This window comes from Planococcus citri, chromosome 1 (assembly GCF_950023065.1).
Source record: "Planococcus citri chromosome 1, ihPlaCitr1.1, whole genome shotgun sequence".
NCBI classification, from domain to species: domain Eukaryota; kingdom Metazoa; phylum Arthropoda; class Insecta; order Hemiptera; family Pseudococcidae; genus Planococcus; species Planococcus citri.
Window position 1 is genome coordinate 5140593 of NC_088677.1, and position 27295 is coordinate 5167887.

Genomic DNA, 27295 nt, shown 5'->3' on the forward strand with positions numbered 1-27295 from the left:
ACGGTGGAATTCACTTTCCACGTAAACATGCTCAATATCGGTGGTTAACTTCATCTCTTCAATGGCAGTACGTACTCTGTATTCGATTGGACAATCGACTTTGGCAAAGATCATTCGTAGACGGCGATTTTGGTTGGAGCGCGTAAACAAAACTCGAGTTTCCAGACTTTCAGGAATGCATTCGAAATCACTGTAGCTTTCCTTCGTCGTCTTCATCGGATGAACATGGTTCCGATTACAAATCGAATATGCTTTATTCTGTGAACATAAAAATATTTACAAAACATACAAATTAGAATAATTCTAAGAGGCTTGTGATTATTTACATTCTAATTAAATTTTCATTAACATAAAACTAAAAAAGACCAGAAAGAAGGCTCAGACAAGCAGACAAAGGCTCCTATTCTATCGGTGGTGGTTTTATGTCATCTGTAACTTGGTCATATTTTTTCAGATGTCGGATGTTCTCACGTATTATATGACCTGGTCGATTTTCATCTTCAAGTTCATACACGTTTATGAAAGGTTTCTTGATTATCTTATAAGGACCTTTCCATTGATGACATAACTTTGAGGAAACTCCTTTTGCTTTTGATGATCTTGGATGATTTCGTACAAAGACTCGTTCACCTTTTTCTAAAATAATAGGCTTACGATATCGACTGAAATAATCGAGTTTCCGGTCTCGATCTTTTTTCATGTTTTCTTGAATTTTTTGAAGAATATTCGATGGTAAAACTCGCTTTTTTACGATATCGACTAATGGATCTGGAACTAATCTTCTCTTCACAGCTTCAAATGGTATATAGCCTGTTACGGTACTTTCTGTGTAATTAAGTTTCTTTTCAATATCAGGCAATATTTGAAACCATGATTTCTGTTTGTCACTTAAATATTTCCTGATACTCGAACCAACAGTGCTCATAATTCTTTCAGCTGGATTGCTATTTGGAGTATAACGTGATGTATATCGGACTTTAACATTCATATTTTTCCAATAATCTCGCCAATAGTTTGAAGAAAATTGAGGTCCATTATCGCTCAGCACAATTTTCGGAATTCCAAATTCATTCATCCATATTTTAACTTTTTCGATCAAGTTAGTCGAGTTATTGGCTTTAATTGGGTACAGTCGAACATACTTTGTAAAATGGTCTTCTACTACAAAAATAGTATCACATCCAGCTGTACTCGGAGGTAGTGGACCAAAATTATCGACGCAAATCATCTGATTGAAGTACTCTGAAGTTATAGATTGAATTGGTCCATATAATCGAGTTGAAGTTTTTTGAGAAACTTGGCAGGAAATACATTCGTTCACGAACTGATAGACTTGAGTAGTCATTCCAGGCCAATCAAAATGACGTCGTATTATCTTAATTAACTTGGTAATTCCAACATGACCGTACTCGTAGTGATAATGTTGGATAACTTCACGTTGTAAACATTTTGGAATAAATATTCTCCAATCATAGTCATTTTGGTTCTGATATACTACTAATTTCAATTTATCATCGACTCGAGTTTTTTCTGGAAATTTCAAAATGTAATGACGTACGACATCATCATTATTTTGAACAACTCGAAGACGTCGAAATTCAGTATATAAACACTTCGGTGGTACGTAGTCAAATAGAAACACCGTGAAGTTCTTATCATTTTCGGTGATGTTAAAAGAATACCTTGAGAGGAAATCTGCGATCGAGTTTTCACATCCAGAAATATGTTGTATATTCACTCTGAAGTTATCAAGGTATAATAACCATTTCATAATCCTATTTGGTAATAATTCATTTTTCTTCAAATAGGTTACAGCGATATTATCTGTATATAGGTTCACTTCATTGCCAGCTAATAGGTAGTAATTTTTGGCTAATAAATGTACCACTGCTAGTAACTCGAGTTCCATCACCGAATAGGATTTTTCATATCCTTTCAAAACTCGAGATGTAAAGGCAATTGGCATCATCCAATCAGTTTCATCTGCTCGAACTGGTTGCATAACTACTCCTGCGATGGCTTTCGTAGAAGCATCGGTATAAACGTAAAAAGGCTTTGTAAAGTCCGGATATGCCAATAACGTTTCATTCGCCAATTCTTTTTTCAATAACTCGAAATGCGCAATATTTTCTTTCGTCCAAATAAATCCACCTTTATCAGTTGTCATCGCATAAAGGGGTGCGCAGAGTAAGCTAATTCTGGGCATGTACTCTCTGTAGTACTGAAACATGCCCAAGAATTGCTGAAGACTTTTTACATCTTTTGGAAGCTCGAAATTCAATATTGGCTCGATTTTTTCAGGATCCACCTGGACTCCTTCATCTGAGAAAATCATTCCAAGATATTTGATTTTTCGACGACACCACTGTGTTTTCCGAAGGTTGAGTGTCATTCCAGCAGCTTTTACTTTTTCTAGGAATATTCGAATATGTTCAAGGTGTTCTTCAATTGTTCTCGAGTATATAATAACATCGTCGACGTATACACCTGTAAAATCTTCACATCCGCGAAGTACTAATCGTAATGCGTATACAAATGCTGCAAGACTGTCTTCAGTGCCAAATCCCACAACGGTCATGACGAAGGGAATACCGTCAATGGTGAATGATAATACGCATTGTTGGTCTTCAGCAAGTTTGATTTGTAAAAATCCATTGTTGAAATCGAAAATCGTGAAGTATTTCATATCCTTGAACTTCATACGCATGTGGTTGATGTTCGGAGGTTCAGTCGAGTGTCTCAAAATAAATTCATTCAAAGGACGACCATCTAAACAAATTCTAACTTTTCCACCGCCTTTATCAACGAAGACTAGACCTAATTTATACGGTGATTGGCGTTCTACCACTTTACCCTCTTTTTTCCATTTTCGTATAATTTCAGCTACTCCGTCCTCATATCTATGTGGAATCGGTCGAGTTTTACACCACACTTTATGTGGTGGTGGTAATTTATTGCCAACAAATGCAAATCTATGTTCGTAACAATTGCATAATCCTATCCTATTCTCAAAAGGCTCACAATTGTTATAGATATGTTTACGTAACGTACCTTTATGTTTAGTTGAGAGCTCGGTGCCTTCAACTGCTTCTTCGATTTTATACTGCAATTCTGTCTCGATAACGTAGGCTGGATTCTCGCTGATCGAAAATATTTCTTCAGGTTTCGTCAATGTAATGAACTGGATTTCTTTGAGTGGCTTCTGTTTAGGATCTTTGTTTAACTCGAAATTTGCAGGATTTTTATCGGCATCCTTGTACGGAATTTTAAAAGTTCTATTTTGCATAATCGTAACGTTTGGATCAGTAACCTCGACGTAATTACCAGCAGTATGAATTACCATCTCAAATTCACTCATTAAGTTTCGACCAATGATTAAGGGAGTATTCAGATCTTTCACAACGAATACTTGAATATTATAGACTCCCTTTTGTGGTTTTTGACATGGAAAACTCATTGGTACGTATGCCATTTTGTTGATTTTCGGATGGGATTTCGTAGCAGCCAAGGAGAACTTTTGACCCATTCCTTCAGCTCGAACTTCGCTTTTCCGCAACTCCGGGTACTCAGCTACAATACGTTCAAAAACATTCTCATTCATAAGTACATGAGAGCATCCATTGTCGAGTAATGCGTCTACATCGATTTTACCAAATTGGACTGTGATTTTAGGTGACACATCCTTGTTCTTATACTCAATTTCTACTGGATTCAAAACATCGATTATGCTATCATTTAAATTGAATGAAACTGGTTTATCGCTTTTTCCATACGTTCCATCAAGCAAATTATCACGTTCTTGTGGTTCTTTGTCTCTTTTTGGAAATAAATTCACTTTGCAATATTTCTTGAAAAAACTGCACATCTCGTAATGCAGTTTGCTAAGTTCGTAATATTTCCATTTTGCATAACCGGGTAATTTTGAACTCGATTTTCCGATATCATATAATTCTCCTTTGGGTTCATATAGAATTTTACCCTCAGCGACATATTTGAACCATTTATTTTCAGAAGGCACCAGGTCATTCCGTTTAACAAATGGAGAAAAAGCATTCCAGAAGAGACACTTTTCTTGATTTCGGGTTGTAAAATAAATTGTTTTATTTATTTCTTCAAGAACATCCCAATATTCCTTCGTTGGTGTTGGAAAATTTATCGGAGGGATTAATGCTAATACAATGTTTGGTATTTGATAATAATCTCGAAGCTTCGATACTAATTTATTTAATTCGTTCTGGAACATTGAACTATCGAATTTCTTGAAGATCGATTCTTGTAGACCCAGATGAATCAAAGCTTGTTCTGTTCCAAACGGGATATCGAACGTTTTTTCTTCAAGTAGTTCATTAGCTCTTTTTGCAGTTAAGGCATCACCAACTAACAAATATTCTTCATCTTCCTTTGCAATGTTGGTATTTTCGTGAAATCGTAAAAATTTAAACATTTGTTGACTGCCAATATATAATACACCTCCATTAAAAAGAAATACTTTTTCTTTTTTAGGTATTTCCGGAACAACTGGAGGTATCACTGGGTTGTCTTTTTTATTAATAATTGCAGCCTGATGAGAAGTGGTCGACTTTGATCGATCTGAGGTAGCACCGCGACCGTTGGTGTTACCTAATTCAAGTTTAAATCATCGATCGGTATTTCAATTTCATTACATTCGAATTCTTCGTCAAAATTTGGAGGATTTTTGACATTGTAATCTTTGATATTTTTATTCGCATCGACATAACAAACTGAAACTCCTTCTTCTTTCATATCAATTTCATTAACACTGCCAACTGCTTTGAATCGAGCTTTTCCATCACGATCAGTACGCTTAAAAATCTGACCTTTATCAAATTTCTCAAATGGATTAAACTTCTTTGATCGATTGTCACTAGAACCACTGGTTCTGTTCGAATTATTAGATCGTATATCATCATTTGTTGAAGACGATGAGCCAGATTTTTTCATTTTACTAATCAATGGTTTTACAGCTTGTTGGTAATATATCGAAGCATCCATATCTTTTTTATTTAATCTTCCACCATCTTCCATTTCACGAATTTCTTCAATAATATCTTCGAGAGTATCACTGGCCGTGCATTCTTTAAAAATCTCGCGATACTCTGATCCGATTTTAGTTAACAAAACTTGGACAATCCATTTTGCTGTAACTGAGGTATTCCACCTCATTCTTCTTAGCCAAAACGTAGAGAAATCAACGACACTTTGTTGAGGTTTTTTGTGGTCTTTCTCAAAATTACGAATATCTCGTTGGTGACTATTAATTGTCGAGAATTGTTTTACCAATTTTATAGCATTTTCATGCCATGGAGCATCAGGTTTGAGAGCTTTTTTAAAATTCAACAATTCTGCATGAGCCAGGAAAAAATCGAGTGCAAGATTGTATTCTTTATTTGTACGAACAAGTTGACGAATCTCATTTTCAAACTCGATTAAAAATTCTTCAACCGTTCGATGATCATCCGAAGCTTTCCATGCTGTAATTCGAGCACCTTCACAAATCACTTTAATTGATTTATTACTGGCAGAATTATCTGTACTCGAAAATTCGACTTCATCGATTATTAGCAATGATCTAGAACCTGGAATGCCGATTTCAAACTCTTCTTGTTTCACGTTTAAATTAAAATTTCTTTGAGGAATCGTAATACATGATGGTTGAGGAATGAAATCACGACCTCCTGCTGAACTTCGATTCGATTTGTTATGTATTGCAAATTGCATAGCCACTGATTCTGACATTCTTTCGTTCGTTATTTCTAGAGCATCGATTAATTGTGCAGCCGTTACATTATTCGAGTTTTGCGAAGTTCCTGCTTCAGAAGTTCCTGGTATTAACGACAGTCTTTTACGATTAATTTCTTCGAGTTCTTTCTGTTTTTGTTTCAATCTCGCATTTTCAGCGACTACTGCTTCATATTCTTGCTGAGTATGAGACATTTCTGCTGATTGATCAAAATCGTCAAATACTTCGTTATCTTCAGGTGGTATTTCTACTGGAATTCGTATTACGTCACTACTCGTAGAGTCGTGTGTTTTTTGTGAACGAGGGCGGAATTTCAATTTGGTTTCTTTATTAGATTTAGTCTCTTTATAGAAACCCACTGGAAATTTTTTCGGCCGTAATTCACGTTCAGGAAAAAATATCTTGGCTCGTCGACGTTCTTTCTTTTCAGCTGTATCTAAGTCGAGTTGTTCCGAAGAAGTCGATAAAGATGATGAATTCGAAATTGTTTGAGTTCGATAATATTTTATATAACTGTCAGATGTTTCAGGATCGTAGACTGTCTCGTTGAATTGGTCTCGAAATCCGCTTAATTCTTTATCGATCGAACTATCTGCTTCGTTGGATGTAGTTGTTGTCTCAATCTTGTCGTTTGGACTAATAGATAACTCGAGTACAAAACTATCGGCTATTGAATACTCGATAACTGCGGGGTCAGTATAATGAATACTAACAGACGGAGATTTTGAATCTTCGTTGATCTGGATCACAGGCTCTTCTTCGTTATTCACTATGGAGAATAATCAGTAAGTACAAACTCGAGCGTTTACACCGGCTGTTCTGGGCAGTATTTTCCTAACTATCTCTAATATCCCTAACTGAACTATTTCCCTACTTCAATCAAGGCGATGGTCTAACACATATATCCTAATTCTAAAATTAACCTAAATTGTCCAAAAACACCTTACGTTGCATGAAACATATCAAAAAAGGATTCATTACCACGTCAGGCGCCAGGTTACACTTTACATAACCAATTTTGGCAAGTAAAATGCTTTTGGACAAACACAGAACACAATAATTGTATAGAAAAATCAAATTCTATTGTAACTAATTCTTTACCTCTACAGATGCCATATCAACAATCAAATATAGAAAAGGTATAATTCCCACGTATTCGACAGGATAAATCGTAGAAACAATTCACTACACGTATTCGACACAGCTTCGCAAATTCTTACGAACTCCACTTCACTAAAAGCGAATAGATTAAGAAATTACTTTCAAAAGTTCGAAAACATCGATCGCAAATATTACACGAATAAATTTTCAATCAAATTCAAAAAACCGCATAAAAATCTAAGCAAAACACACGCAAATGCAAATACATTCGAAGACGAGATGTTTACATTACAAAGGCAAGACAAATACTTAGTCAAAAAACACAACGTTGCGATCGTTGGAGACTAGAAAGATAAGAAATACAAAATGGCGATCTAATACAATAGAGACGAAGACGAACGATTCCTAGAATTTAGTCAACACGACGTTGATTTTTCTATACTCATTTTTTTTTTTTTTTTTTTTTTTTTTCAATGAATTTTATTAGAAAAACATAAACATAATATTAAGGCGTATTTCTCATACTCGGGTATTTGAACATACGCGGGAGAGGGTAATTGAATTTCGTGGCCTTTACCAAAATCCTTCCTAGCCGTAGCTATACAAAGTACTGTATTTAAAACTACATGTATTTACGTGTTTTATTTTATGCAGCTGTTAGAGATGTTTTTCTGGTACTTTGTCGATAAGGTATAGATGGATCGAATTATTCTTGTCGTCGTTATTGTATTTTCTGGTACTCGAACGCTGGTACTTTACAAAGTTGGTACAACGAAAAGACTTGTATAATTATCGTTGTTTTCTGCTTGATGTCAAATACACTCTCTCACAAACTAGTTCCCTAAGTAGATAGGTACCTACCTATTCAGTACCTACCCACATGCGGACCGTACTTTACTATCAGGCGAGAGTGTCTCACAATGAAATAAAGATAACGCGAGTTCTAATTCTATCATCGGCCATATTTTATTACTCGAGACCTATCTTCATGCCTACATTTTGAACACATGTTCGAATATAAATTTTGACACAAAAGTTTCGAAATTGGAATTTTTTATAGGATTAATTAATACCTATTAAACACACTAAGCCCTAGCCCCACGTTGGGCGCCAAATTAATTTATGTGATATAGATTGATTTGAAAATAGGAAAATTTTTGGACTAGGGAACGTAAGTGAGTAGGAATAGGTATAGGAATTTTACTGTTAAGATAAATGGGGTGAGTTTGTATAGGAAATGAGAACCTACCTATATCATCATAAATTAATGCTCAAATTAAATGGAGATAGTTTTCGAGTAATCTCAAACCAAAACAGGGGAATATATCTATTTACAAGGTAGACAGAGTCTACAATCATAAACCATTTTCGGACAATGTCCTAGTTTTATCTAACTCGAATTAGTAATTAAAAATTACGAACATTTTAATTCCAGAGGAATAAAATCAGATGGTTACATATTGAAATCTTTCACTAGATTATCTAAATTAGAAACTAGGCGAATTAAATCCTTAACTGGATTATCTAAATTGCAAACTTAAATATAAACCATCTCCTTGATTATTTAATTTACAAGTTGCGACTACAATTCTTAGCTGAATTATATGGTAGCCTAGTTTGAGAAAGCCCTAAATACTGCCCGGAACTATGGCATGAGGAGTTACCTCAGCCTAGCCGGTTTGCTCGAATTAAGAACTTACTCCATTTGATGCATACTCAGGAACTAAAGTTGAAAATAAATCATTTGAAATAATTCGAACTCGCGTACCGAAATATTACACCATTTAATAATTGAAAAGAGAATGTTCAATAATTACATTATCAAAAAGATAAAAAATACATTCGAACAAACACGTTCATATACTCGAATTACCGAAAACATACTGACTTTAGGTAGGTAAGTACCTAACGTCATAAGTTATCAATTTTCCCACCTATGATTTTAGCCTTGAAGAAGATCATCGAATTTATGCCAGCATAATTGCCTAACTATTTCTATTTAGGCATCCTTATATGACATCACCTTGCAATGATAGCTGCGTGGTTAGAGCATTGGATTGTCAAGCAGGAGTCCTGGGTTCGATCCCCGCTTGGGCTGGAAATTTTTTGTAGATTTCAGGTTTTTATTCAGCAATTTAATGCATTAGGTATTTAAATAGCAGCCGATTTTTTCCTGGCGTTTTTTTAATGGCAAGTTTACTGTCATATTTGAGCCGTCTTTTTCACTGGCTTTTTTTATCGGCAAATCTATTGTCAAGTGGGTTTTCGAGCTGGAAGGAAACAAATTTTGTTGTTCTTTCTTAAATTTTCTCTCAAAACGTGATCAATGAAAGATTTAAATTTTTTAAATTGTTCAGTGTTATCAGAAATGATCTTTTTTGGCATGTTTCTCCCCACAATAAAATGACTAAAAATGATTAAGAAATTGAATAGCTCGCACAGTTAAACAAGTGAAAATAATGACAAAGAATTTCTTTACGTATCCACAACATTTGGCATACAAAGGACCAATGTAATCTTTTGAGACTCATTCGGTAGGAAAATGAGGAAGATCAGGAATGATAAATAGACCATCATCAACTTGTCTGCAATTGATACATTCATTCAGCTCAGCACTTTCATGACAGCTTGTCTACCATTTTTGATCCTATATTCACGACAAATTATCAATAAAAAATGGGAGACTCCCATGTGAAAGTATTTAACGTGAATATTCATAATCAATTTTTTTACAAATTCATGGTCTTGGGGTAAAGGTTTTGGGAATTGAGTTTGACGAGTACCCGGATCCACAATTCTTATCCAGATCTGAAAATTACCCGGTTCCAACCTGGGTAGTAAAATTTTCAGAAAATGACGTCATTTTGAGCAGTTCATCTTTATATCGCTAGGATTATAAAAATGAACTTTTCCCGTCAGTTTTATGTGGCAACGTCGCATTTTTCATTGTTTTCCACTACCCGGTTCTGTACCCAAGTATCTGATTCCTTTCTGGGTTGAACCTGGAATATCGGCACTCCGGGTACCCGTTGAACCATTATGATCAAAACTTGAAGTATTTGAGTTTTGAAAACATCCTTGACAATGAATTATACCATTACTATTGCAACATCAATTAAATCCAACATTTTTCTTATCAATAACAATGCGGTTTTGTAAATATAATTGGTACTGTAATTAAGCGCATTTTAATTTGTTAGCTGTAAGGTAACAGGCGATTCTTTCCAAAATTTGACAATTATTAATGAAACGGCAAATATAAGCAAGTACTCAAAAAATTTTTGAATTGAAGAAAAATAATTAATGTCTAAAATACAAAAAGCATCCTCATTGACATCTTTTGTAAGAACAAGTGAATGAGAAATATTGAAATTAAATTCTGAAGTTAATAGGAAAGGTTCTGGAATTCAAAATTTTCACTAGACCAATGTTGCCTAATGCCTTGAGGAAACTATCCAAGTGGGGCCATGCCACTAGAGTGAATCTAAATCATTGATCAATTTTCCTTTGGTTGCCAAGTTGGCAGGATTTTCAGAACCTCTAATAAAACAAAATGAAATGAATGAAGACTATTTAATTTCTTTTATCCTTCTTTCTACAAAGATAGGAAGTCGACTTTGAAAGAAATTGAAAACCTATTAAACTCAAGGCTGCTTACGCTAACATAGGTACATATGTGTCTGGTGATCTTGGAGATGTAATTACTCCAGCTCATTTCATTTGTAATCAAAGTCACATTTCAGTTGACAACGAATTTGGTGTTGTTAATACAAGATCTGAGTTATCCAACATTTAGAATTCATGTAAAAAGGTTTTACAATCGTTATAGAAGAGGATGTTTTGAGAGGAAAATGGAGATTAGGTGTAGTTGATCAGCTTCATATCCCACCTCAGGAGTAATAAGGTCACATCTCAAAAGTGAAATTTTACAGGAGAGCGATTTTCTTTTTTTTAAAAACTTGATTCATTATTTTTATCAACTTATAATTAATTGTGAGGAATGAATAGCACCTCATTTTGAAGATCTGGTATCTTACCTTCGTTTAGCATAAGAACATTCTGAAAAATAAAATCTTAAAGAAGAAATATTTCAATGAAACCTTTCATTAAAGTTAATGTGGAGGCGAAAGGAAGCGTCCAAAAAAATTTCATGTTATCAAAGTTGTAGAGAATTAAATTTCCAATCAACATAATGTCGTTAGTTTTTTTCTAGAGTGCTTAGTTTTTGAGTTTTTCTCAAAAAACTAAAATTTCATGATATGTGCAAATTCATTTTTCTGAAAAGTGATCAATTTAAAACTTTTTTTCCATTTGGTACAAACCAATAAAAAATGCACTCCTTGTGACTATTTCTAACTGACAAACATTCAAAACAATCAAAACTGTTAACACTTTGTATGTACGAAATTTGCTCAAAAAAGGTGGAGTTTTTTGAGATGTACCCATAAAACTCCAAACAACTTGCAATGTTGTTGGGATTTTGAGTTAGGCCATTTAGGTGTTTTACAAGATCTAGATAGTGTACCCAACTCAAAGTGTTATTTTTAGTTGAGGGGGGTCATACAAACCCCAAAAATGCAAAAACGTCAAAATCAATTTTTTTTGAGATGTAACTTTATTACTCCAGAGGTGCGATATGATATTGTGGAGAGGCGACTTGCTAGCTTGTCAGTTTGTACTGTCCACCTTAGGTTATTAGGAACTACAGTGCCAAGGAATGTGGTATTTTCTGAAGTATTGGTGTGACCAAGATAACTTAAGATGTCTGGGAAGATCAAAGTTGAGGGTTGGGCGTTAGTTGAACGAAATGGCATAATTGTTGTTTTATTTAGATTTAATTCCATGCTGTTGACTATAAACCACGTTTGCATTTCTAGGAGGGGTTTTTCAGCTTCCTCAAATGCTAGGCTCCAAGTTATTCATTTTATTATTGCTGTGGTGTCATCTGCAAATTGTATAGTTTTATTTTTTGTGCAGTGGGGAAAATCATTTACATATATGAGAAAAAAGTATGGCCCTAGATTTGATCCTTGTGTTACTCCCATTGTAACGTATTCTGGGTCAGATATTGTGATCCCTTCTTTTGAAACAAGTTTTACCCTTTGAGTCCTTTGGGATAGGTAAGATTTTTTACGTTTCTTGGCGACACCCCGAATACCATAATGTTCCAATTTAGCCACAAGGACATTATGTATTATTCTGTCAAAAGCTTTGGAGAGATCACAAAATATGCCAATATGTTTTTCATTATTTTGTAGCATGTCAGAAATCGTGTTGACTAGTTCATAGATGGCATCTGAAGTGCCAAGTTTTGGTCTAAATCCAAATTGATTTGGGTTTAGAATATTTTTGGAGTTGATAATAGATGAAATCCGTGTATAGATGATTTTTTCAAAAACTTTGGCAAAGACTGATATTATAGATATTGGCCGGAAATTTGAGATATCATCTTTTTGACCTTTGTTCTTGTATACTGGGGTTGTTATGCTATGTTTCAAGCAGTCTGGGAAGACCTCTTATGCTAAACAATCATTGAATGCCTCTAACCTCATTTTTGACTTCTCTTTTTGATTGGAAGTAACAGCTCAAAAGAACATGTCTGCGTTTTTTGTAAATCTGATGAAATTTTGTTTTTTTTGGGGAGGGGGGAAATGAGTCAAATTTGAAATTTTTAAAATTTGCCAAAAATTGAAAAATTAATTTCAGTAAGTGAAATGTTTTCCTGGTGGTATATTTTCTCCTTTGATCTACATTTTCTTCGCTCAAAAATCCCCCTGTCACTTGTAGATATCATGTTGCTTGCATCAGTTTTTTTTAGTTGAAAAAATTTGAAATTTAACGATTTAGTAATTGAGAGTATTCGACTCCCTGTTCCAAAATTTTGCTTCATATCACCCTGCAATAGCTTCGGGATTAAATTATGCAATAATTTGTTAACCATGTGAGACGTGGATATTTAACAAAACGATCCGAGAAATTGGGAATATTATAGTTTAAATTCCCCCTCCTCCTAAAAAATTCACAGCTTCCATTTTCATATAAATTTGAACCTCAACTACCTCCCTCGAATGCTACCCTAAAGCTTCGAATTTTAAGTATTCGTCTAATCATTTATCGATCACTTGAATCAATATACCTATTATTATGACAGCACTTGTGCTCACATGTACCTCTACCTATAACATTTCGAATAAACACGATGCACATTCTAGGTACAATGGGAGAATTGATTATCGCACACAGGCTCGCATTTATAGAAAACTATAATCCGTCACAATTACACAGAAATTAGACACTTAAGTATAAATTCATAATTATCTCATTCGTTAACAACTCGCTCTACCTATCCGCGTTGCTATACATGTCACGCCAAACGCTACAACTAGATAGCGAAATGTCGCCACTCGCGACAACTTCGTTGAAAAATTATATTCGTCGATGAAAATCGAACAAATGGTTCGTGAAAATAACTCAGACGGATGAAAAATACGCCGTTTTAAATTTACCTATCTAGTATCTACCAACATCCGAGTAATTGATAGCGTTATCTATCTATAGTATAGATATAAATTCGACGCGAGATACATTCAATTCAATGGGTATATTTCGATGTGCCGCAGATCTCTGCACATAAATAAAACCCAACTGGCGATGGCGATAAAACAAGGTTATTCGCATCTGTTACAAGCGGCTTTGTGAAAAGGTACCCTTTACACACAGTTTACACGAAAAAATATGTGCTAATAACTAGGTACACATTAACGCCGGAATTATAAAACGGTGGCGACGGCCTTTATCTCATTAGCATACGTTTAAGATACGAGTGACGGCGAGACGAGGCCGAGAGGGGCGCAGCAGACGACGACACGGTGGTGAAAAGTTTTTCGCACGTACACGTACAGTTTGGCAAATTGTCGAATAATTAAAAAATACTCATACAAGGTGTTCCCCTGCCTCGTCTGACCCCCTTCATGTCTATAGCTGGCTATAAAGCCTCTCGATATAATCCACAAGTGTTTCGTTATTCGCTCTCAGATTATCAAACAAGTGTTTCCTTTGTGTTTGAAAATGCTGATACGGTTTTGTGGGAAGTGGGAGGGGGGGGGGTAGCAGCTGCTATACGTACGTCGAGTGTGGCAAGGACATGGAGTCTTTTCTCGATGAGGACGCCATCCATCGATGGTACCTCAGAACCTTGTTGGAATTCGCCAATTCTCGGCCCGATAAATTTATGGCCATTTTGGCCAAGATGAAATTGCTCACATCGCATCGTCGTCGTCGTTGTCGTAGTATTCGCGAATCAAAGACCAGCTGCGCATACTCCGGGTCCTCGTTTTCACTATATATATACGTTTTACACGTACAAAACGTGTTTTGAGGCGCGAATCGATAAACATACCCGCTGTGTCGCTGTCGTCGTTTTTGCTGCCAGATATGCCTTTTTTTTTCTTCTTTTTTTTTTACAAACTCTAAGGGTGAAAAAGCGCTTTAGCTGGTGCTTTTCGAACCCAGCAGCGTCCTCCCGTTCATCTCTCTTTTCTGCTCTTCTTCTTTACCCCTCGCTGCTTGATTCTGTTCCTCGTGCCCATACCCCGGCTCGACAATTGTAAACAAAGATCGGATGCGATATTACAAACGCCATTTCACCTTTTAATTACTCCCATTATGTATTTTATAACATCTATTAACCTTTAAACTAAACCGACTATTTCTATTGTCCTATACAGAATAACTATACTGATACTGTACGTTTAATCAACTTTTTCCTAGACCAAGCATCGACGACGACGACGCGACGAGTACCTTTATATTTTGATTTTTTTTGTTTTAAATTCAAAGACTCGATCTCGGCTGCTGGATTCTTAAATTACCTGTGTATACGAGTATGCTTTTAAAAACTTTCCATCTCACTCTTTGAAGATGAGAAATGCGCTGCGATGTTGTCAGATAAATTGTGTTTTAAAAGAACGCGATCTTTTTCCTTGTTTTTGATGTACCTACTTACTTTTCAGCGTGAGAAGAAAGAGAAATCTGAATTTACTTCGTACGTGGTTTTTTTTCTCCAAAAGGTAGGAGAGTGAATTTATTGGGATGAAAGTATCGAAATTATGAGTTGGTGAGGTTTCTGGAGAAAATTATGGGAATACGAAGGATCAGGGAGTAGAGAGGATTAAAAATGGTTTTCGTGTTCAGAGAAGAGGCTTTTTTTAAGTCCTTTTTTTATTTCGGTAAAACTTATAGCTTGTTTCAAGAATTTTGGGGGTAAAAAATTGCAATAATGTTTTGAATTATGAGGCATTCCTGCGTCAATTACAAAGAGAACATTATTTCAGCCCAACAAATCAAAGTGAACTGTTCAAATGGTACCAATGCAGTCTCGAAGCGTCAAAGATGAACTTCAGGATTTGAATCCAGGAGTACCAGTTGATGCGAATATTTGGCCAAGTTGGAAACTCCAAAAAACATGAAAAAATTCTTAAAAAAGTCTAAACAATCACCAGACTCAAAAAAAAACTGAATTACACGTTTTTGAAGCCCCCAGTGAGTTTTCAATTCCCCTCCCCCAAATTTCAAATCGCTGTGGAAGATCTGAAAATGAATTTTAGGACCTGTAACCTTGCTTGATGTTAATTCTGAATCCTCTGCACCATTTTAGGTGATTAGAGCGACATTTTAAGTGTGCTATTATTAGTTCAAAATTGAATTTTTGACCAGTTTTCTAAATTACAGAAATAAGTGAAAAAAATCGAAAAAAAGTAGGTATAAAACGAACGGATTTCCCTCAAAGATAGCATCTGATGTGTCTACACATTGATTAGATGTAATTCCAATCTGATTCAACTGAGTGCAATTGTGATAGAACAGGATCCAAGTAGATCTCACCAGATACATTATGATTCAACTGGATAAAAACGTTTTGAAAACGTGGATTACTTAATCTGGACCCTATTGGATTACAAAGCTTTTTATGGATAAGTATCAAAATATGTAGATCTAATTTGGATCACCTCATTTTTCAAAACTTAACCAATTGAATCTCATCAGAATTCGTATTCTAATCTAAATGGGTCATTAAAAAAAAAACAACAAAAAAAACAAAATTGATTTGGAGCAGTGTTGTCAAATTCCAATATTACGAAGGCCCACAGCAAAAAAAAATAATGGCTTCCTGAAAATCTTTCACGCCTCTTTCCTACTCCACACCAAAGTATGATTTTTTTTTCAAAAATTGAGGTCAAAAATAATTTGTTTGTAAACCAGAATTTGTCCCACAAGTTTTTCTCAATAAAAAAGTTATCCTCCCCCCCCCCACCCTACCAAAAAAAAAAAGGAAAAAATTGAATGGTTTTTATAAACGACTTCATTGAATAAGTTTTTCCTAAAAAAAATTTTTCCAAAAAGTTTTCTCAAATTTGAAGTTTTTATTTTTGAAAGTGAGAATCATTTTCCAAAAATTACTATCTAGTAATTTAACTCAAAACTTCCTATCTTGTATGTTTGAATGATTTATCGAACATGACTGATTATTTACCAAAAAATTACCAATAATTTACCAAAAAAAACAACGTAATTTACCAAAAATGACTCGTAACTTACAAAATGTTACATAAAATTCACCCAAAATTACAAATAGGTTCACAAAAATTACAAGTAATTACCAAAAAATTTATTAAAAATGAAGATTACCGCAAGAATTAAAAAAAAATGCCAGTAATTCACCAGAAATCAACTGTAACTTTTGAATAAATACATAATTTGCCAAAAAATGCCTACAAGGCTGTAAACTTTGAAAAATTGTCTGTAATTTATGGGAATCACTTGTCATTTACCAAAAGTTGCTTGTGGTTTTCAAAACATTTAAAATCACCTGTAATTTACCAAAAAGTATTTGTAATTTATTAGAAATTGCCAGTGATTTACCAGAAATTACTTGTAATTAATTTGCCAGCAAATTTACCAAAAATTACTTGTAATTCACCAGAAATTACTTGTGATTTACCAGAAATTACTTGCAATTTACCAGAAATTACTTGCAATTTACCAGAAATTACTTGTAATTTATTTACCTGCAATTTACCAGAAATTATTTTCAATTTACCAAAAATTACTTACTTGTCAATTACCAGAAATTACCTATAATCTTATCAAAAGCTATCTGTAATTTACCAGAAATTACCTGTAATTTACCAAAAGTTACCTGTAATTTACCAGAAATTACCCGTAATCTTATCAAAAGCTATCTGTAATTTACCAGAAATTACCTGTAATTTACCAAAAGTTACCTGTAATTTACCAGAAGTAACCTGTGATATACTCGAAATTACCTGTAATTTACCATAAATTACATGTAATTTACCACAAATTACCTGTAATTTACCATAAATTACCTGTAATTTACTATAAATTACCTGTAATTTACCATAAATTACCTGTAATTTACCAGAAATTACCCGTAATTTTATCAAAAGCTACCTGTAATTTACCAAAAATTGACCTGTAATTTACCAGAAATTGCGTGTCAATTACCAGAAATTACATGTAATTTAATCAAAACCCAAAAGCTACCTGTAATTTACCAGAAAATATGTACCTGTAATTTACTAAACATTACCTGTAATATTATCAAAAGTTACCTAAAATTTGCCAAAAATTACCAGTAATTATCTGTAACATACCTGAATTTACCGGAAACTATCTGTAATTCACCTAAATTTACCAAAAAATTACCTGTAATGTTCCTAAATTTACCAAAAATTACCTGTAATTTACCTGAATTTACCGGAAATTGCCTGTAATTTACCAAAAATAACCAGTAATTTATCAGGAATGACCAGTAATTTACCAGAAATTACCAGTAATTTACCAGAAATTACCAGTAATTTACCAGAAATTACCAGTAATTTACCAGAAATTACCAGTAATTTACCAGAAATTACCAGTAATTTACCAGAAATTACCAGTAATTTACCAGAAATTACCAGTAATTTACCAGAAATTACCAGTAATTTACCAGAAATTACCAGTAATTTACCAGAAATTACCGGTAATTTAATAAAAATTACTGGTAATTTATTAAAAATTACTGGTAATTTATTAAAAATTACTGGTAATTGTAATTTACCTAAATTTACCAAAAATTACCTGTAATTTACCTAAATTTACCAAAAATTACTGGTAATTTACCAAAAATTACTGGTAATTTACCAAAAATTACTGGTAATTTACCAAAAATTACTGGTAATTTACCAAAAATTACTGGTAATTTACCAAAAATTACTGGTAATTTACCAAAAATTACTGGTAATTTACCAAAAATTACTGGTAATTTACCAAAAATTACTGGTAATTTACCAAAAATTACTGGTAATTTACCAAAAATTACCAGTAATTTACCAAAAATTACCAGTAATTTACCAAAAATTACCAGTAATTTACCAAAAATTACTGGTAATTAACCAAAAATTACCTAAAATTTTAAGCTTTAATCTATTTTTGTTCCAAATTTTTAGGGAAAATGTTCATAGTTTTCATCATCAATATTGTGTACCTACCTTTTCCTTTTATATGCAAGTTGTTCAAAGAATTTCCAAAAATTCCACTTCTTAACGATCAAAAGTCTCACTTATTTAGCAAAAATTGCAAAAAATTCTCAAATAATCGCTATTTTTCAACTAAAAGTTCAAAAGAGTCTTGTTTTTGAAAAAAAATTATGAAAAATTCCACTTTTTAGCAAAATTGCTAAAAATTGTTTTTTTTTGTTTGGCAAAAAATTCCAAAAAGTCGTACTCTTTTCCAAAAATTGTTCAGAAGTTTCACTTATTTTCTAGAAATTCCAAGCCCTACATTCTATTAAAATTGTCAAAAATTTACGTTTTGCCAATAAATTTTTTTGCCAGAAATTACACAAATTCTTGTTTTGTTGGCAGAAATTGCCCAAAAGTCTCACTTTGTTACCGCTGAAGTCAACTTTTCACAATAACGAGAAACCAGAACATTTTTCAATTTTCAATTGCAATGTTTTGGTTTTTTTCTGTGATTTTTGTTCTTACATTGAAATGGTTTGCTTTTGCTCTTATCTTGTCACTTTTTCAAACTTTTTTGGTTACTAAAATTACCTACTTTTTTTTTGGAAAAATTGAATGTAGTTTTCATCATCAATGTGTGCCTACTATGTTCTCCTATAATTAAAAAATGAATCCACTTTCTTTTTCTGGCTATGTAGGGGTACAAAATTGATAAAAAATTGAATTTCATAATCATAACAGAAAATTTACTTTTTCAGTTTCTTACATCGACTTATCCATGTTACAATTTGAAAAACTATACGAAAAAATGAAATGGAAAAATTTGTTACATAATTGTTAACAGATCTACTAGAACTGTTTTCAAACGATAAAATGTCCATTATGATTCAGGTTACAACAACTAAACCGCCAAATTCGTAATTACCTTTTTTTTTTCCTCGGTTTTAGCAATCTAGATCTCGATTCTTTGGTCTTTGCTCAAAGTTCGTCAAAGTCTATAGATAACCTATATCGCGTGGTGGTATTAATCGACGAGTTGATTCATGTTCTCCGCCTCTGGAGCTGTTGATGTTTATTCTTGAAAATCAGCCATTTCATCTCACGAACTCTTCTGTTTATTTCAATACGTTTGAGGTCGTTTCAAAATACGAGTAAAGCGTTTTTACGTTGGAATCTCCGAAACACGAGCCAATGTATGGTACATATCTTCAAAATCTTCAATCTTAGCATGGCTATAGTCGTGAAACAGCACGCCTATTCAAGCTTTCTGCTACGAACACAAAACAAGATTAAGGGATTTTCATTGGGTTTCTTGAAATTATTCAGGTGTTTGAGTAGACGATGATAGCTAATAAGTACATTATGATCACTCTTTTAGTACCTATACTAGTATACTGAAATTTATTATTTACCTGATCTATAGATGACAAGGTTTCAGATTGCGAAACATACATATTCGACAAACCCGTACACCAGATAATACAAATAAGAAAGTTATATTGAACGGGAAAGTTTGAAGTAATTTTTTGTTAAGTATTCATTTTTTTCATCATTAAAGAAAATGAATACTTCACAAAAAATTACTTAAATTTTCCCCGTTCAAATGGCGTTCTAGATTCACTACCGATTATGAAAGCAAAAATGAATACAGCACGGTGAAAACTACTTGGTCATTTTTTAAAATAGTTTTTTCATCCATCGCATACGCTATTACCTATAGATGTAACTTGAATGACCCATTGTAGAGCAATTAACTTCCAACATTCGCGTCTTGAAATTATTCAGCGTCCATTTAATGAAAAATTTCAAGATAAGTCGTGGTTCATATAGTTTGATTACCTAGAATAAATTACTGTGATAAATACGAAACATCAAATATTCAAGTACATAGTAAAGATAGGTCTATATTAACAAAATTCTAATCTCACGAATTTATTAACGATGATCATATTGATATTTATCAGTATTTTTAATCTTCATGAATCTGTCGAAATGATTCTTAAAATTACTTTCGACGGTAAGATTCTATAAATTCAGAACCTTTATGTGGTAAATTTTCAACTTTTAGTTGATTTTTCTATTTTTCTCCTGTTTTTTTTTTTTTTTTTTTGGTATTTTTCTCTTTTGTTCGGCGATGTTCCCAGAGTTGAGTACAACAACCAACAAAATTTTCAAATTCTCTCAAGTCTTTTTAAATAATATGTATTGAAAAAATATTTGTTTTGCAAAATTTTTGAAAAGAAATTTTGGAATTTCTCATTTAAGTATCGCTATTGTATTCTGTCTTTCGTTTGAGAATTTAGAAAAAAACTTAGTTGCAGAGAATTTTTTGCCGAATAAATCTACATAAACCGAAACCGAAAGAGCAAACAAAAATATGTACATCGCCAAACAAAATTTCAGGCGATATAGTGCATTTTTTGAATTTTGGTAAACTTTTAAGAATTGAATGTTTTTTGAGCCAAAAGTGGGGAAAAATCAAAATTTCACCAAATTGACCTAGAGAAGTGAAATTTGATGGGTACCCTACTTTGGAGTCCTCGAATCGATTCGAAACGATTTTGAATCATTTTGAGCACTTCTGGAGTTTTCAGCTGATTTTTGAAAGTTGAGATTTCCACAAATTTTTATTCAATAAAAGGAGAGCTAAAATGTATTTGGTATTCTAATTTCAACGTGCTGAGTTAAATGGAGCTTGGTTGAAGTCGTCTCGGAGCTTCCTGCCATATTTTGAAGACTCCAGATTTTCAAAAAATTGCCATACTTAGTGGAAAAGGTACAAATATGGACCCCCTCTAGCTTTTTGGCTTTAAAGGGTAGAAAAAATTATCAATTTTTTTTTTCGAATATACCATTCGAAAGGCCAAAGACTCTAGTATATTGTGTAAAAAGAAAAAAAAAATTTCGTTGAAAACTCACGGAGAAATTTGAAATTTAGGAAAGTGACATAAAGTGGTACAAATATGGACCCCCTCAAAAAATGAATAAAAATTTCAGAAAATTGTACAAAAATTTATTTTAAGATGTTTTTCGATGCTTTGGACTTGTCTTCTTTTCTCGGTATTCTAAAAACCATTAAATCAAAATTAGATGGAAAAAAATTTAGGGGTCCATATTTATACCCATGCAAAAAATTGGCTAAGATTGACAGAGGGCAGATTGGCCCCACTGCCGAAGGTAGTGCTGATGTAACATATCCCTTATAGTAATGTAGGTAATGTGTATAAATATCTTAAAAGAAGTAGGCTAAGTACGCTACGTACTCGCGCATACAAGGCGGCACCCTTCTCGAAGAGAAAGGGTTCGCGAGCCGCTAGGAAAGGGCTGGCGAGCCGTTGACAATTATAGCTCGAGATAGGGATTCTTAGTGACATTTATAGTCCGAGATAGGATTTTTGGGCATAAATTAACAAAATCACATAAATTCCTCAAATTTATGTGTACTTAGCAATTACGCTATTGGTACCCCACTAATAGGGGTGGAGACTTGACCATCTCAAGTCTCTTTATAATACTGATCTTCGCGCCGAAATCCTCAGTAGTAACTTGACCGTTCTTACTCAAATGAAGCAGAAACGTTTTGTCTCTTGTCTCGGTGATTCGCGGTCATCGGTTCTTTAGCAGGATGTTCATAAAATTTATGCCATGGGAGCGCCTCTCGAGGAGACCATGGCAAAGTTCTTTTGTTTTCTCCATCTCGCTTGATGGTAAATAGCCTGCGCAAATCGGTGAGATTAATTGAGCATGTGTTCGATTAATAACAAGGAGTGTACCTTTTTGATATCTTGGGATGTATCCGGACATCACCAAGGTAGGCAAAGAATTAAAATGCACCTCTTTTAGTTAAGTTCCATCAAACGCCTTAGTTATTGGTTAGGCACCTGAAAGAGATGGAAGACGTGTACAGTTTGTCATAAGTGGTGAGATACACTTATTTGTAGTTTAAGTTTAATACTGTACCTTTCCCATGGGTTTCAAGCAAGGTGTCGTAATCCATGAAGATTAATTTATATGTTGTTTTCTCGTGTAAATATTACCAAAAACTACTTATTTTCGCATATCCTATTCTTCACAGGTGTTTAGGGTAAAATCTCAAGTTAGATTATGGTTTCGATTCTTATGATCTACGCCAACACACGCATGGCGAGATCATCTAAAACTAAATTCATTCGTTTCATACTTTCTACTAAGGATTAGAGAATATTACATATGTCAATGAATTTGTGTGTAAAATGTAAATATACCTTGTAAATAGAGCAGAGACTTATTTATTAGGTATTCTTTTTAAATGATGTATAGAGCAGAGTAGAAAAACTACACCCTTCTGAGCTATCTAGGTATTGGCAAATATTCCCCGCCTAAGGAATATTTCTAATTTTCACCACCATAGGTATAGGATCTTTTCCCCCCTATATCTCGTAGTCCCTCTAATCTGAACTAATCAAGTTGATGAAAAAAGAAAAAAATTGTGGTCTCATTTCTGACACTTCGGATTTGTCTTCTTTGTTAATAACACTCTTCTGGAAATTCTAAAAAATATTGAATCAAAATTAGGTAAAAAAATTTAGGGGTCCATATTTATACCCATGCAAAAAATCGGCTCATTTTATGAAAAATGAAAAAAATTATGAAAATCAGTTGTAGTAAAGACAAATATGAAAGTATATTATTTTGAAATTACTCATTGTAAGCTACACACTTACTTCGCTAATAATTTTTTTTCCAAACTTTATTTGAAGTAGATGAATTACCGAATTAAAAACTTGTAAAATTTTCCATTGTGAAGAAAATAATGGGCAAAAAAAACAATTGCTGATGAGAGACACCCAAGTATGCATGGATCCGAAATAAGTACTTGGATCATCAATACTACACTACTAGTATAATTTTTAGTACTCAGCATGACCGTAGCGCTAGTAGTTGTACACTAAACCATGGGGGCAGGGGTGCTAACCGTAACCGCAAAAAACCGAAAACCCAAACCCAAACCCAAACAAGATCCATAATTTTAGCCATTTTCAAACCCAAACTGAAAACAAAAACTGAAATTTCATAGGTTTTTTAAAAACCGTAAAAAACCAGAACAAAAATGATGAAGCAGCGTGAGTGAAACCGAAACCTAAACCGATATAATTTATTTCGGTTTTTTTCGGTTTTCAGTTTGGGTTTTTTTCGGTTTTTTAAGGTTTTCTGTTGGGTTTTTTTTCGGTTTTTTTCGGTTTTTAAATTTTTTTGGGGAGATTTTTTCTAATTTTTGACTTTTGAGACTCGAAAGTCGAAATCCAGGGAAATTGATAAATATAATGAACTGAACCTAACAAATTGGGTCCTTGGTTGTTGCTGTTTGGGTTGCGAAGAAATTTTTTTAAAAAATATGTGAAACCCAAAAAAACCGAAAACCGAAACCAAAACTGGAATTTTTGTGAGTAAAACCGAAACCCAAACTGAAACCGAAATTTTGAATTTCAAAACCGAAACCGAAATCAAAACCGAAAAATGTCAACAAAAAAATTGGAGTGAAACCGTAACCTTAATTAAAATAATTAAGGTTAGCACCCCTGCATGGGGGGGGGTCCATAATTGTACGTTCTCCTCTAGTAATTTACTAGAAATTTTCAGTAATTTGCAAAAAATTACCTGTAATTTATTAAAGATTACCCGTAATTTACCAAAAATTACCTGTAATTTATCAAAAATTACCCGTAATTTACCAAAAATTACCTGTAATTTATTTACCTACAGTTTTCTAAAAATTGTTTTCAATTTACCAGAAATTACCTGTAATTTTATCATAAGCCACCTGTAATTTACCAAAAATTACCCGTAATTTACCAGAAATTACCCGTAATTTACCAGAAATTACCCATAATTTACCAGAACTTACCTGTGATTTACTACAAATCACCTTAATTTATCAAAAATGACTTGTAATTTACCAGAAATTACCTGCATGTTACCAAAGAATAGTTGTATTTTTCTAAAAATTACGTAAAATTTCATGCTTTAATCTACGTATAATCAATTTTTGTTCCAAATTTCTAGTGTGTGCCTACCTACCATGTACTCCTATACTTAAAAAATGAATCCACTTTCTTCTTCTTTCTACATAGTAAGTACATACAAAAATGATGAAAAATTGTATTTCATAATCTAAACAAAAAATTTACTTTTTCAGTTTCTTTCATCGACTTATCGATGTTACAATTTGAAAAACTATAAGAGAAAATGAAATATGTAGAAAAATGTGTTACATAATATTGTTAAAAGATCTACATACTAGAACTGTTTCAAGCGATAATGTCCATTATGATTCAGCTTACAACAACTATACCGCCAAATTCGTAATTACCTTTTTTTTCTCCATTTTAGCAATCTAGATCTCGATTGTTTGGTCTTTGTTCAAAGTTCGGTTGGTTAGAGTCTATAGATAGCTAACTTTACCACGTGGACGGTGGTGGTATTAATTGACGAGTCGATTTATATGTATTCTCCGGTTCTACAGCTATTGATAATGCATTCTTACATATGAGAATCAGTCATTTCAACTCACGAACTCTTCTGTTCATTTCAACACGTTTTAGATCGTTTCATAACAAATGCTCCAACGCCGATATGAAGCGTTTTTACGTTGGGGATCTCCGCAGCATGAGCCAATAGTTTATAATGTTCCATAAGATTTGTTTTTATGCGAACAGATGTATCTTCAATGTCTTCAATCGTAGCACGGCTAGTCGTATAAAAACCGCGTCTATTGAAGCTTTCTGTTACGAACACAAAACAATATTAAAGGATTTTCATTGGCTTTCTTGAAATTATTCAGGTGTTTGAGTAGATGAATAGCTAATAAGTACATTATGATCACTATTTTAGTAATACTAGAATACTGAAATTTATTATTTACCTGATCTATAGATGACAAGGTTTCAAATTGCAGAACAGGTTTATTTTGAATGCCATTATGTGCATTCGTTATTTAGGGTCATTTTTTTGTGGTCCGGTCACGTACCCTATTACCTATAGATGTAACTTGAAAGACCTTTGTGGAGCAATAAAATTCCAATATTCTTGTCGTGAAATTATTCAGTATCCACTCCACTTGATGAAAAATTTCAAGATAAGAGGCTCATATAGTTTGATTAGAATAAATTACTGTGATAAAGAGTAGGTCTATCTTAACAAAATTGGAATCTCTAGAATTCATTTAAGTACGATGATCATACTGATATCTATTAATATTTTCAATCTTGATGAATCTGTCGGAATGATTCTCAATTCTATAATTTAGAATCCTTATCTGGTAATTTTTCAACTTTTAGTTCATTTTTCTCTTTTCTCCGCTGATGTACTTACCCAGAGTCAAAATCAACAACCAACAAAATTTTCAAATTCTCTCCAGTCTTTTTAGAAAATATTAAAAGATTTGTTTTGAAAAATTTTTGAAATGAAATTTAGGAATTTCTCATTCATCGTATTCTATCCTTCTTTTGAGAATTTTGACAAATTCTTAGTTGCAGAGAATTTTTTAGCCGAACAAATCTAAACGGAAAGAGCAAACAAAAATAAGTACATCGCCAAACAAAATTTCAGGCGGTAAAGTGCATTTTTTGAATTTTGGTAAACTTTTAAGAATTGCATGTTTCTTGAGCCAAAAGTGGAGAAAAATCAAAATTTTATCAAATTGACGTAGAGAAGTGAAATTTGATGGGTGCCCTATTTTTGAGTCCTCGAATCGATTCAAAACGGTTTTGAATCATTTTGAGCACTTCTGGAGCCTTCAGCTGATTTTTGCAAGTTGAAATTTCCACAAAATTTCATTCAATAAAATTTGGAAAGCTAAAATGTATTTGGTACTCCAATTTTAACGTGCTCAGTCAAATGGAGCTGGTTTGAAGCCGCGTTGGAGCCTCCAGCCATATTTTGAGACTCCAGATTTTCAAAAAATGCTTCTGCAACTGCCTCTTATAGCTTTGCTTTCCAAACACTAAAAACACAAGTAGAATCCACCCCCTTAGACTTTTCACCTCAAAATCTAGAACCATACAACTCTCTTTTTTCTCTTGAAGAGCTAAACCAATTTGTCTAAACTACAACATTAAAGATTCATCCCCTGGACCTGATGAAATTCACCCTCACATGTTTTGATAACTTGCAAAAACATGAATGAACTCAACGTTCTCGAATTCCTTGCGCAATTTAAGGATTTCCTTGAGTTGGTGTTCATGATGAACGGGTTTATTAAGAGAATTTTTCCAATTATTTGACTGCCAAAAGGAACAACCCTATTGACAAAAATTATGCGGTAGCATGCTAAAACCCGTGCTTTTATGCATAGCACAAGCACGTGTGAATTTGGACTTTTTTCAAAAAAAGCATGCGATTCAGCTTGCGAATATCATATGGAAAAGTAATGTTAAAGCATGTAAAATAAAATAAAAATTAAAAAAAAATTTGCCATGGGCAAGGATTGAACCTGGTACCTGCAGTACCAGTTTTTCCATGTTACCTAACCACCTCGGCAACTTCGCTTCTTGCAAAGAGAGGAGTTATTTCCCCATAAATGTTTGCACTTTTTGGACTTTGGAGAAAAATTAAAAAATTAAATAAGTTCACAACTCACAAACATTTATGTGGAAATAACTCCACTCTTCACATGCGGTGAAGTGGTCAAGTGGGTTACGTGACGCGGAAACAGTGAAACCACGGGTCCCCAGTTCGATTCCCATCCAAGACAGAATTTTTTTTCAATTTTTCTTTCATTTTACATGCTTGAACATTGCTTTTACGCATGCTATTCGCAGGCCAAATCGCATGTATATTTTTGAAAAAAGTCCAAAATCAAGCATTACGCATCAACACGCCTGTTTGTATGCATAATTTTGTCAATAGGGAAGTGTTGTTTAGAGCTTTG

At 33.5% G+C, this 27295-nt stretch overlaps 1 protein-coding gene and 2 long non-coding RNA genes across 5 annotated transcripts in view; 1 reads left to right on the forward strand and 2 right to left on the reverse strand.

Annotated features, from left to right (window-relative positions):
* The window catches only part of LOC135845651 (uncharacterized), a 216707-nt gene that overhangs the window by 115594 nt on the left and 73818 nt on the right, over positions 1-27295 (forward strand). The window lies entirely within an intron of this gene.
* LOC135841902 (uncharacterized) lies at positions 19290-20221 on the reverse strand. The gene is made up of 2 exons (XR_010558018.1): positions 19800-20221; positions 19290-19657 (listed from the first exon to the last, which is right to left on the reverse strand). It is a non-coding gene; the product is annotated as an uncharacterized LOC135841902 (long non-coding RNA).
* Positions 24512-25512, reverse strand: LOC135841907 (uncharacterized). The gene is made up of 2 exons (XR_010558019.1): positions 25289-25512; positions 24512-25148 (listed from the first exon to the last, which is right to left on the reverse strand). It is a non-coding gene; the product is annotated as an uncharacterized LOC135841907 (long non-coding RNA).